The following is a 10,582-nucleotide window of genomic DNA, read 5'->3' as shown; positions in this document are numbered from 1 at the left end:
TTTATATTACAACCAGAGATATAAAAAAAATGTGCTGTATACATGTAATAAGAATTGTAATGCATTCCACTGTCATTTATTTTAAAAATCAATTAAAAATAAAAATAAATAAATAAAGGCTGGGGTATAACTCAGTGGTAAAGCACCCCGGAGTTCAGTCCCCCCAATATGGAGGGGGAAAACACACATCCAGATTTATAGGATAAAGTTTAAATTACTTAAGGGGGAATTCATAGGTTTTTATTAGAAAAGAAAAAAAAGGTTTTAAATCATTAAGTCGAATTTCCACTTGAGGGAAGGTGGAAAAGTATGGAAAAAATTAACATAAATAAGGAGTACAATAGAATACTCAGAAAATCCAAATCTATCTCTAATCAACATAAAATTAAATGAGTTAAATTCACTACTTAAAAGAGTCAATGTGTTTTATTTATAATATATACATTTAAAAATATAAAATTGCAGAAAGACTGAAAGAAAAAAAAGCAAAAATTATATTAAGCAAATAGAAAATTGGTGTAGCTACATTTATATCACACAAAATATAATTCAAGCCAAAAAATTACTAGAGATGAAAGAGAAAATACATCAAAATGAAAAGAAAAATTAATTTAAAAATGATTGTCCTAAACTTATATATACCAAATAACATTGCCCCCGTAATAGATAAAACCAAAATTAAACAGGAATTAAGAGAAAAAAACAAATACATAATCATCATGGGAGATTATAACACATCCCCTTAGTGTTATAGATCAGATTAAATATTAGTAAAGATATAAACCATTTAAACATAATTAACAAGCTTGGTATTAAATCATACATAAAACCCTGCAATCAACCAAAAACTGCATGCTCTTTTCAAGCACACAGGAAATATTTATAACAATTGACCCCCATATAGAATCAATGCAGGTCTCAACAAATACAAACAACAGGTTCCAAGCCTATGTGTGCAAGAAAATTAAAGTCTGTCACCTTTACATAACTGAGAACTTGCGGTATACTTTTATGTCATTTTTAACATTACATACCATTTGCATTATGTATTTTCCTGTCTTTAACCTGCCATAAATATCTTCCCATGTTGTTACAAAATCTTTAGTATTTTGGAGAATAGTCCACTAAAGTGATATGATGTTTATTCCTCTTAACTCTTTTTGTCCATCTGTATTTCAAAATAAATTATTTGCCCACTTGGTAAAAGTACAGAGCTTTCATCTCCAGAATCCCTACAATAATTAATTAGCTCCAAGGGTCACTGTTATTTTTTTCTGGTTTCTATGTGAACAACAGAAGCTGTAGGAAGCTGCCTGAAGGACAGCATTAGTTAGCCATAAAAAAAAAAATCATTTTTAGCCCAGAGAGAATGACATATTCAAACATGTTTGTGAATACTTTGAGAAAAAGGTAGATTATTTCTCAATTCACTTTTTGCATAAGATCTTTAGAAACAACTGGATTAATTAGTGCAGTATGATAGAGAAAAATATACATATCCAAGGAAAGGGCTTCTGAAAGATAAATTATTTGTGGTACAGTCCTATGTGTCAATCAACCGAGGATTCTGCTGTCAGAGGATGATAAAGAGGAGGAGAATAATGAGGGTGAGGATGAAGATAGATGATTAAATGGACAGAGCAATTATAGAGAAAAAGAGGACTAGAGAGGGAGGATGAGGAAGAGTATCTTGGCTTTAGTGGTTCTTATGACTTGGACTTAAACCTACCTATGAAATGATAAAATATCTGAGCCAGGCATGGTGGTGCTTGCCTATAATCCCAGATATGGGGGAGGCTGAGGCAGGAGGATGGCAAGTTCGAGGCTAGTCTCACCAACTAACTTAGTGACACTCTGTCTAAAAGTAAAAAGTAAAAAGGGTTGAGGAGGTGGCTCAGTGGTAGGGCATTCCTGGGTTCAATCTTCAGCAGTAAGAAAAAAGAAAGAGGAGGAGAGAGGGAAGAAAGATAAAACAACTGAATTTTTTTTTAATGGTAAAGATCCCGGAACCCTCTGACATTTCCTTAGGAAACTTCTTCCCTGGGAGAAAAATGAGTGATGAAGAGAAGGAAAAGCAGAAGCAACTCATTCTGAACTTGAATATCCTTCATAACTCACCCCTTCAAGGTGAGGCTGAGAAAGAAGGTTGTGCTCAGAGCTAGAAGACCTGGAGTCCCTAAGATCTACGGCAAGTGGCTCCATCTGGTTGAGCCTCAGTTTCCTTGTGGGTGAAACTGGGAGATGTTGCTAATGATCACAAATATCACCATCAACTAACTTTACAGTAGTAAAGATGAAGCAAGATAAAATTCCCTACAAACTATAAAGTACAGTTTTACAAACTATAAGAAGTTGTGTGATTGAGATTGGTCTATTTTCTTATTCCCCAAAGCCCAAAGGAAACAAAATTCCTGAGAAATAGTGAGGGCAGAAGTTAATGAAAAGAATGTAGACGTGAATATCATTTAGATACCAAGTCCTTCTGGGGAGTCTTCTAGTCAGTGGGGGAGATTATGGATTTTTACTATGTTTTGAACTTATTGCTCTCATGGAAATTAATATTTGAGGATGTAGTAACAGTATACTGCTGGCCTCTTTCAAGGTCAAGAATATTTGCCCTACACATGGCAGAGACTTGGAGAGTCAGACCTGAGTGGCGGTAAACTTACTCATGGCCCTCAACCTGTCCTGTTGGAGCCAAGCCACGCCCCTACACCTCTCCACCCTCCTCCACTAGTATAACCCAGCTTCAAGAAACATCCGGCAGTGACTTGTGTGTCCTCCGGGCTGTCACTTAGGTTCAAAGGGGTAGCTTTTATTTTGTCATTTATTTCCCTAAAGTTCTAGAAACTCAACTCAATCTATTATCTGGCATTTGGAGTATTTAATTCTCAAATTTCATTTTGAGAATCCCTTCTACCCAGACAGCTCTTACTTTTGACCAGAGAAAACAACATTCTTAGACCCCCCAGGGGCAGCACAGAAGAGATCCTCCCACCAATGGATGCTCTGCTCCCCTCAGAACAAAGACATAGTCCATTGTTCCATGTTGAGTTTATAGTTTTGCAGTAGCTACTAACAGCCAGGTAAACTAAACAGGTATTCCATCAACCACAGGGTCCAATGCTGGCCAGGAAGAATTTACCTAGGATTCTGACTGTCTGTAACATAGAGTCTGGTGGGGTTCCTTTGCTCCTGGAGAGGGGAAAACAGGCAACACAGACTGAGAGACACGGTGACAGTTGATATGTCTGTCTTATGTACTCCTAAGAAAAACCAGCGCTAGCAAAGTAAAAACCAAACGTTTCCCTTGTTGTTCCCAAGAGCTATTCCCTGCTAATTGGGAAAGAAACTCAATGGCCTCTGCGTCCCAGAAACACATACTTTGGGTAATGAGATTGCCCCCTGCACCCTAAAAGATCTGGTTTTTCAAAGCAAATTGTGTTTGTTCTTTAAATAAAGCTATTCATGTCTAATTACAGAAGAAGTCTGCTTGTAGGGAGGGGGAAGCATATTTTTACGTAATAAGGAAGAAAAAGATCTGAGCAAAACATTGCTTTTAACAAGATTACTTCATCTAATGAGGGTCTTATTATGAATTTCAATGAAAATAAAAAACAATAAAGGAAAGTAAAGGAAATCTAAAAGGGAATTACAAAAGTCTTGTTGTTACATGAAAAACTTACAAGAACCAGGAAAGAGTGAAACAAGACACTGTTCCCACCCTCTCTCTGTGCTGAATAGGGGCTTTATGAGAAGCCAAACTATTGAGGTAAACACATGTCAAATGTTTTCTCCAGAAAATGTCACTTACACCTGTCCTATTTTTTTTCTCTTTATCAAAGTAATAAAACTGTTCAAACTATTCAATGTGGATTTAAACATAATATCACTCTTAAAATAAGAAGAAACTTTCTTTCCCACATTGAAGGTCATTGATATTGTTTTCCTTAGAAACATTGCTAAAAAAAATGTATACAGTCATGAAGAGATCAAAAGGAAACATTGTCTACACTTTTGTTTTTTTCTTTTCCAGATGAAAATATTTAGGTGGGTTAAGTTGAATATTGAAATTGTAATGTCCCTGAAGTATTGATTTGGCTTAATTTATGCACATAAGTTTAAAATCATTCAGAGCACTATTTTTCTGCCAAAGGAAAAAAATACAGAGTTGTTATTGTACCATCTGGTTTGCATGAGGAATCTCTTGGCATCTCTTAACGGCACATTTTGTAAATGCTAAATCCCAGATGGCATACATTTTAACAGTGGAGAGTTTTATAAAGGCTTCAAATAACAAATTCTTTAAAATTTGAATACTGGCTAGTCTAAGCAAAGGCTATGAATTTTAATTCTAACACTTGAATCAACCGGCTTTGTTAGCTGGATAAATTTTCTTTTTTTTTTCTTCCTTATGCCTTTCCCCCTTCCTAATTAATTATTGGTTCTGTGACTTGAAGATTTCAGTCAACTTAATTCTTCCACCAGTGTATCGCCTGTAGAAGAACTCTATGACCTGAATTCCCCTCAAAACTCAAGTCCTATTAAAAACTGCAGAAGCAATAAGTCATTGAAAAATATGTATTAGCTGCCAAATTTGTTTAAAGATGACAGAATTTACCACAGGGGAGGTGTATGACAGCACCCTTTAGCATATCATCAAATATCACCAAACCATTTAACTTTCGAAGCTGATGGTTGGATTGGGCAGATAAGCAAAAGTAAATGCCAAGTGTTGCATTGAAATAAAACCAGAATTATGGGAGAAAACACAGGTTCTGAAGCCAGAGTCACACAGAAAGCCCCAAATTGGATCTCGCCATGAACTTGGGCAAATTATTTCTGAGACTCAGTTTCTTCATCAGTAAAATGAATAATTTTTATTTTAGAAAAATGAGAATGATTTTCCAATTATTCATGGGGTTGTTGCAAGCAATTGCTGAATGAATATTTGTAAAATTCTTGGTACCGGGTAGGGTATGGAGTGAGTACTCAACAAGTGGAAATTATCAGCAGTACCACTAAATAGAAGGAAGGCAGAAATCACCTCCCCTCTAAGCCAATTATAGACATATGATCACTTCATTCTCCAAAACCACCTTCCCTTTCCTCTGCATTTTCTTCCCAATAACAAAAAACAGGTGGGATGTGGGGGTGTGGGGGAGGGTGTCGCCCTATTTCTCATCATGATACAGTAAAAAATTATAGATTTTATAGTCATATAGAATTGCTTTCCATCTGGAATTTTATATTCGTTTGCTAGGAATGGAATGTTCAAACAACAGAAATTAATTTTCCCACGGTTCTGGAGACGGACCGTCTGGGATCAGGGTGTCGGAGGGGCCAGTTCTTTCTGAGAGTCCTGGGGGAAGGATCTGCTCCACATCCCTGCCCTTGGCTTATAGCTGCCCATCTTCTTCTTGGGTCTCCACATTGTCTTCTCCCTGTTCATTCTGGGTTCAAATTTCCCTGTCTTGTAAGGACACCAGTCATGTTGGTTTGGGAGGGCGGGGGGTGGGGGGGTGGGAAACCTAGTGGCCTCAATTTGATGTTATCACCTCTGTAAATACCATCTCCAAATACAGTCCCATTCTGAGGTTCTGGGGATTATGACTTTGACATGAACTTTTTTTTTCATGGAGAGAGACACGACACGTTTGGTCTATAACAACTGGGGGGATTCATCTCTAGGAGGTTTCAGCTCCTTTTCTTATTTCTATTGGTGCCCAGCACAAGACCTCTTCACAATGGACTTTGACAAAAATTGTCTTCCCTTCTTCCTAGAGAGGCTCATCCACTTACGTGTTTCTCAGAACTGCCTGCTCCTTCCCAGAACCCTGTGTGCAGTGTGAAAGACATAGGCGTGGCTTTACAAAACTTGCAGGGGACCAAAAAAGGAAGAGGTAGATTACAAGCCAAGGTTAAGGTAGATTTATCAGGACTCAACTCTGACTTGAATATGAGGGGGAAATGTTCTGGGAAAGATGTTTTAAAAATTATACAAACATGAGAATCAAATTCTTTATACAGAAGGGGAAAAGTAAAGAATAGAGATGAGGGGAGATGGCATTTCATTTCTAGGACTGTCAGTAAGGAGCCGTGGGACCTAGAGCTATTGCATCTATCTGGGTTCCAGATTCCTCTCCTAATGAGATAGCAATCAGTTCTGCATCACTCGGATTTGATCAGAGAAGCAGAACCATTCTGAGTGATATAGAACAAAGGGGTGATTATAGGAATTAGAATTACATTATAGGAATTAGACTTTCAGAAGCAGGTTGTTGTACCTGGTGTTATACCTGGAGACAGTAGGGCCAGCAATTGGGAAAGAAAGGAGGGCAGGAAACCATGGTGAGAAAAGGCAAACTAGAAACTGCAGGGTCCAATGGGAACCCAGGAGAACAAAGTGGAACCCAGGCCCGTATTTATCACCTCCAACTGCACAGATGCTGGCGCCTGCAGGACAAGCTGCCATCTTTCATGATGGAGCTGTGCACAAACCTGACCCAGGATTCAGAGATGCTAAGAAAATCTGGAGGGAACTGGAGGAGCTTGGCTACAACACATGTGGTCACCGTGGTTTGCAAAACTAAACTCCCACGGTCAATGACTTAAGTATGGCTTGTAGATGTTGAGAGATGGCTTGTTTGATGGGCATAGGATTTTGAAAATATTTTTAAATTAAATATCAACACTTAACAGAGAGGAAATGTAGTAAAATCTGGATTTTCAACTTCAAGATGAAAAATGGAAGATGATGGCAGTAACTTCTACCCTGCTGCTCTGGGCTGATACTGACCCTGAGGGTTGCAGTTACTCTACTGCCATTTTTCATTAGGCAGATGCTATTTCTTTGTATCCAATCCACTTCACACAAACACAGTATCTGCCGGGCTTCAAGAGGCACATCTGACCAGTTTTTCAGTGTGATGATGTCACCTTGATACTTCTTACACCAATTAAATCCTGACTTGTCTTCATTTCCCTTGTGTCAATCACTCACCAAATACATATTATGTACCTATGTGGAAGCCTTTCTATTCACCATTTTTTACATTTCTTCTCAACCTCTAAGCATCACAAAACCTGTTCTAATGGGACATGGGAATATTCACACCTGCCCTCATAAAGCTGTGAGACTTAAGAAACTTGCATATTGTCCAATTACAGATGAATTAGTAGAAAGAAAACACACACACACACACACACACACACACACACACACACACTCTCTTACTTGCAGGAGAATTTTCCAGTCCAGCCAAGGATATAGAAACATAACAGAAGTGGCAACACATAAATTAGTCACTGTGTGTTTTAGGAACAACTTATCCTGGTCTTTTCGTGTTACTGCTATGTGAGCACCTAACACAAACACTCCCTGAGCAAGCAAAGTCCTGTCACAGTTGAAAACAGCAGCACATTTCTTGCTACATGACTGTCCTAGTATATGCAGACCACTCTAAGAAAAAATAATATGTATCTATATATATGCATATGCATAATGTGTACACAACACAACTCTAATCTCTCAACAGTTATCAACTTCTCTTGGTTCTTGAACCAAATTCAGCATAAGCAAAGTCACACACCTAAGTGGGATAAAGAAAATCAATTCAGTATCCAGATATTCCAGACATTGATGCTGTCTTCCTCTGCACACAGGAAGCATGTAGCAAGGACCTGGCTCAGGGCAGATGTTCAATGAGTGTCAGAAGCCTGGCTCCACAAGCACCACCCCGACCTGCCCACATTTTATATTGCCAGTTCATCTGACACCTTGTGTTTCCCTTCACAATCAAGCAACAGAAATCAATTCTGGGTAAAACACTTTTTAAGTAACAATTAATTGGAAAGAAATGAAGTCACTCTGTGAGAAAACCACCTGTAACAAATAAAAAAAATCAATGCTATTATAAAAAAAAATTGGGGGACTGTATTTTATGGACTTGAAGAGACCAAAGAGACATAACCAAATTCAATGCATGAAACTTAACTGGATCCTTCTTTATAAAAAGAGAAGCTTTGATTCATATTCTTGAGACAAATGAGAAAATTTGCCTCTGGACTATAGTAGATGACATTATGGAATTATTTTCTTGGGACAGAGAATGATATTGTGGTTATGGAGGAATATGACCTTGCTCTTAGTTGACACTTGATAATATATTTAGAAGTATGATGATATCTACAACTTAAATTGATTGATTGATTGATTGATTGATTGGCTGACTGACTGACTGATACTGGGGATTGAACCCAGGGTTACTTTGCCACTGAGCCCCATCCCCTATGCCTTTTAGTTTTTATTTTGAGACAGGGTCTCTCTAAGCTGTGGAAGCTGGCTTCAGACTTGCACTTGGTCTGCCCCAGCCTCCTAAATTGCTGGGATTATAGGCATGAGCCACGATACCCAGCCCCTCAACTTACTTTTAAATGACTCTATGACAAAAACACGTAGAGAGACATGATGAAGCGAATATGGAAACGTATCAGTAATTGTTGAACCCTGCAGATGGTTTATACATGTTCGTTGCTTTATTTTTTAACTTTTCTGTGTAAGATTTCAAAATTAAAAGAATAATTAGCTATAAAACCTATACATATCTACAAAACCAGAAGAGTTTGTAGGATCAAAGAGACAGCTAATTCTTCAGGGAATGGGCTGAGCTCCAACCCGTTACCCTGGAACTTCAGATTCCACAGAAAGGTTGATTGATTAGCTTAGGTCACATTCCTACCCTCATCCAAAGAGTGCAGCTTGACAAAGCATCACCCAGATTACATCTCATGGGAAAGAGATTTCCTTATGGCCAGCTACATCACAGTGCTACTCTTTTTAGACAGAAAAAATATATACCTGTATGTATCTAAGTTTACTCATTTACACCTAGGTCTTGAGTGTTACTTAAGTATTCAATGAGTATTCATTTGATCTCCTCCATCAGATACCCCTCAATGACTGTGTGTGTGTGTGTGTGTGTGTGTGTGTGTGTGTGTGTGTGTGAATCTCTGTGGGTGTACACACAGTGTGCACTCACATATCTATGTGTTGCTTCTTTGAAGACTTCATAGCTTCAAGATTGCTCAATAAACACTCCCCACCCCTATAGGAGTACGTGTTGTATTTCATAATTAAAGACTGGGATTGTTTTGAAATAGAATCTCTAATTCTAATAATAATCATAGATACCTACTGCCATAAGTGTGCTGCATAACAAGCCACCCAACACTAGGTATCTAAAACAGCAGGCACTGATTCAACTCAAGCTTGCAGTCAACTGCTCAGTTCTTCTGGACTCAGCTGACCTTGGTTGGGCTCACTTTTTCATCAGCAGTCAACTGGCAGCTCAGTGGAGGTCTGGCTACTCCAGGATGGCCTGGCTTTGCTCTTTGGGGTTGCCCATCATCCAATAGACTAGGCTGGGCTTGTTCTCATGGAGAAAGCATAGGTGGGCAAGACTTCTTGAGAGCTAGGCTTGGAACAGGCATGCAGGCACACCACTTTCTACTGGCAAATGCAAGTCATAAGGCAGATGTGGGGGAAAGGGGTGAAACAGGTTGACTACAAGGACACACAATGCAAAGAGTGGGAGTATAGAGAGGGGTAGAAAAGTGGGGCCCTTACAATTAATACATCATATCACTTTAAGAAATTTAATATACAGTCAGCCCTCCCTGTGTGTAGGTTCCCACCTCAGATTCAACCAAACAGTTCAAAGCTATTCAGGAAGCAAATATTGCTTCTGTATTATTTTTCTCATAATTATTCCCTAAATAATATGGCATAACAACTATTTACATAGCATTTGCATTGTATTAGGTATTACAGGTAATCTAGAGATCACTTAAAGTAAACAGAAGGATGTGCATGGTTGTATGTAAGCACTGTGCCATTTCATAAAAGAGACTTGAGCATCTGAGGATTTGGGGGTCATTGGGGGATCCTGGAATCAATCCCCCATGGCTATGTGGGGACAAATATTTTATTTTCTATTAACTAAAAGGAACGTGCTACATTGCTAAGAAAACCTTTTCTTTATTCCTATGGTAACCATCGCCCCAGCTATTAGCACAGAGTAATCTGTGTTAACATTGGTGTATAAATTAATTGTAGTTGACATTTGCATACAAATGAGCTTTTATTTAGAGCATCTAAGCTTTCTGTCTTAATTTATCGAAGCAGTCCTACCTTTACATTTATAGGCAAAGCCTTTGTCCTAGTTTTTCCTCTTAATCTACTACTTGTTAGAAGGTTCATTCAACTTGGGTCTGTCTAAAGGTCCAAAGGGGAGCACATTACCACCATAGTTACATTATTTAAAAAAAAAAACTACCACATAGCCAGGCTCAGTGGCACACATCTGTAATCCCAGCGGTTTGTGAGGCTGAGGCAACAGGATTGCAAGTTCAAAGTCAGCCTCAGCAATTTATCAAGGACCTAAACAACTCAATGAGACCCTATCTCTAAATAAAAATACAAAAAAAGAGTCAAGGACGTGGCTCAGTGGTTAAGCACCCCTGGGTTTAATCCCTAGTACCAAGAAGAAAGTAAAAAAGAAACTACCACATGATGTTCAAG

This window comes from Spermophilus citellus (assembly GCF_964194105.1).
Source record: "Spermophilus citellus genome assembly, chromosome: 6".
Lineage (NCBI taxonomy): Eukaryota > Metazoa > Chordata > Mammalia > Rodentia > Sciuridae > Spermophilus > Spermophilus citellus.
Note: the sequence above shows the minus strand (reverse complement) of the source record.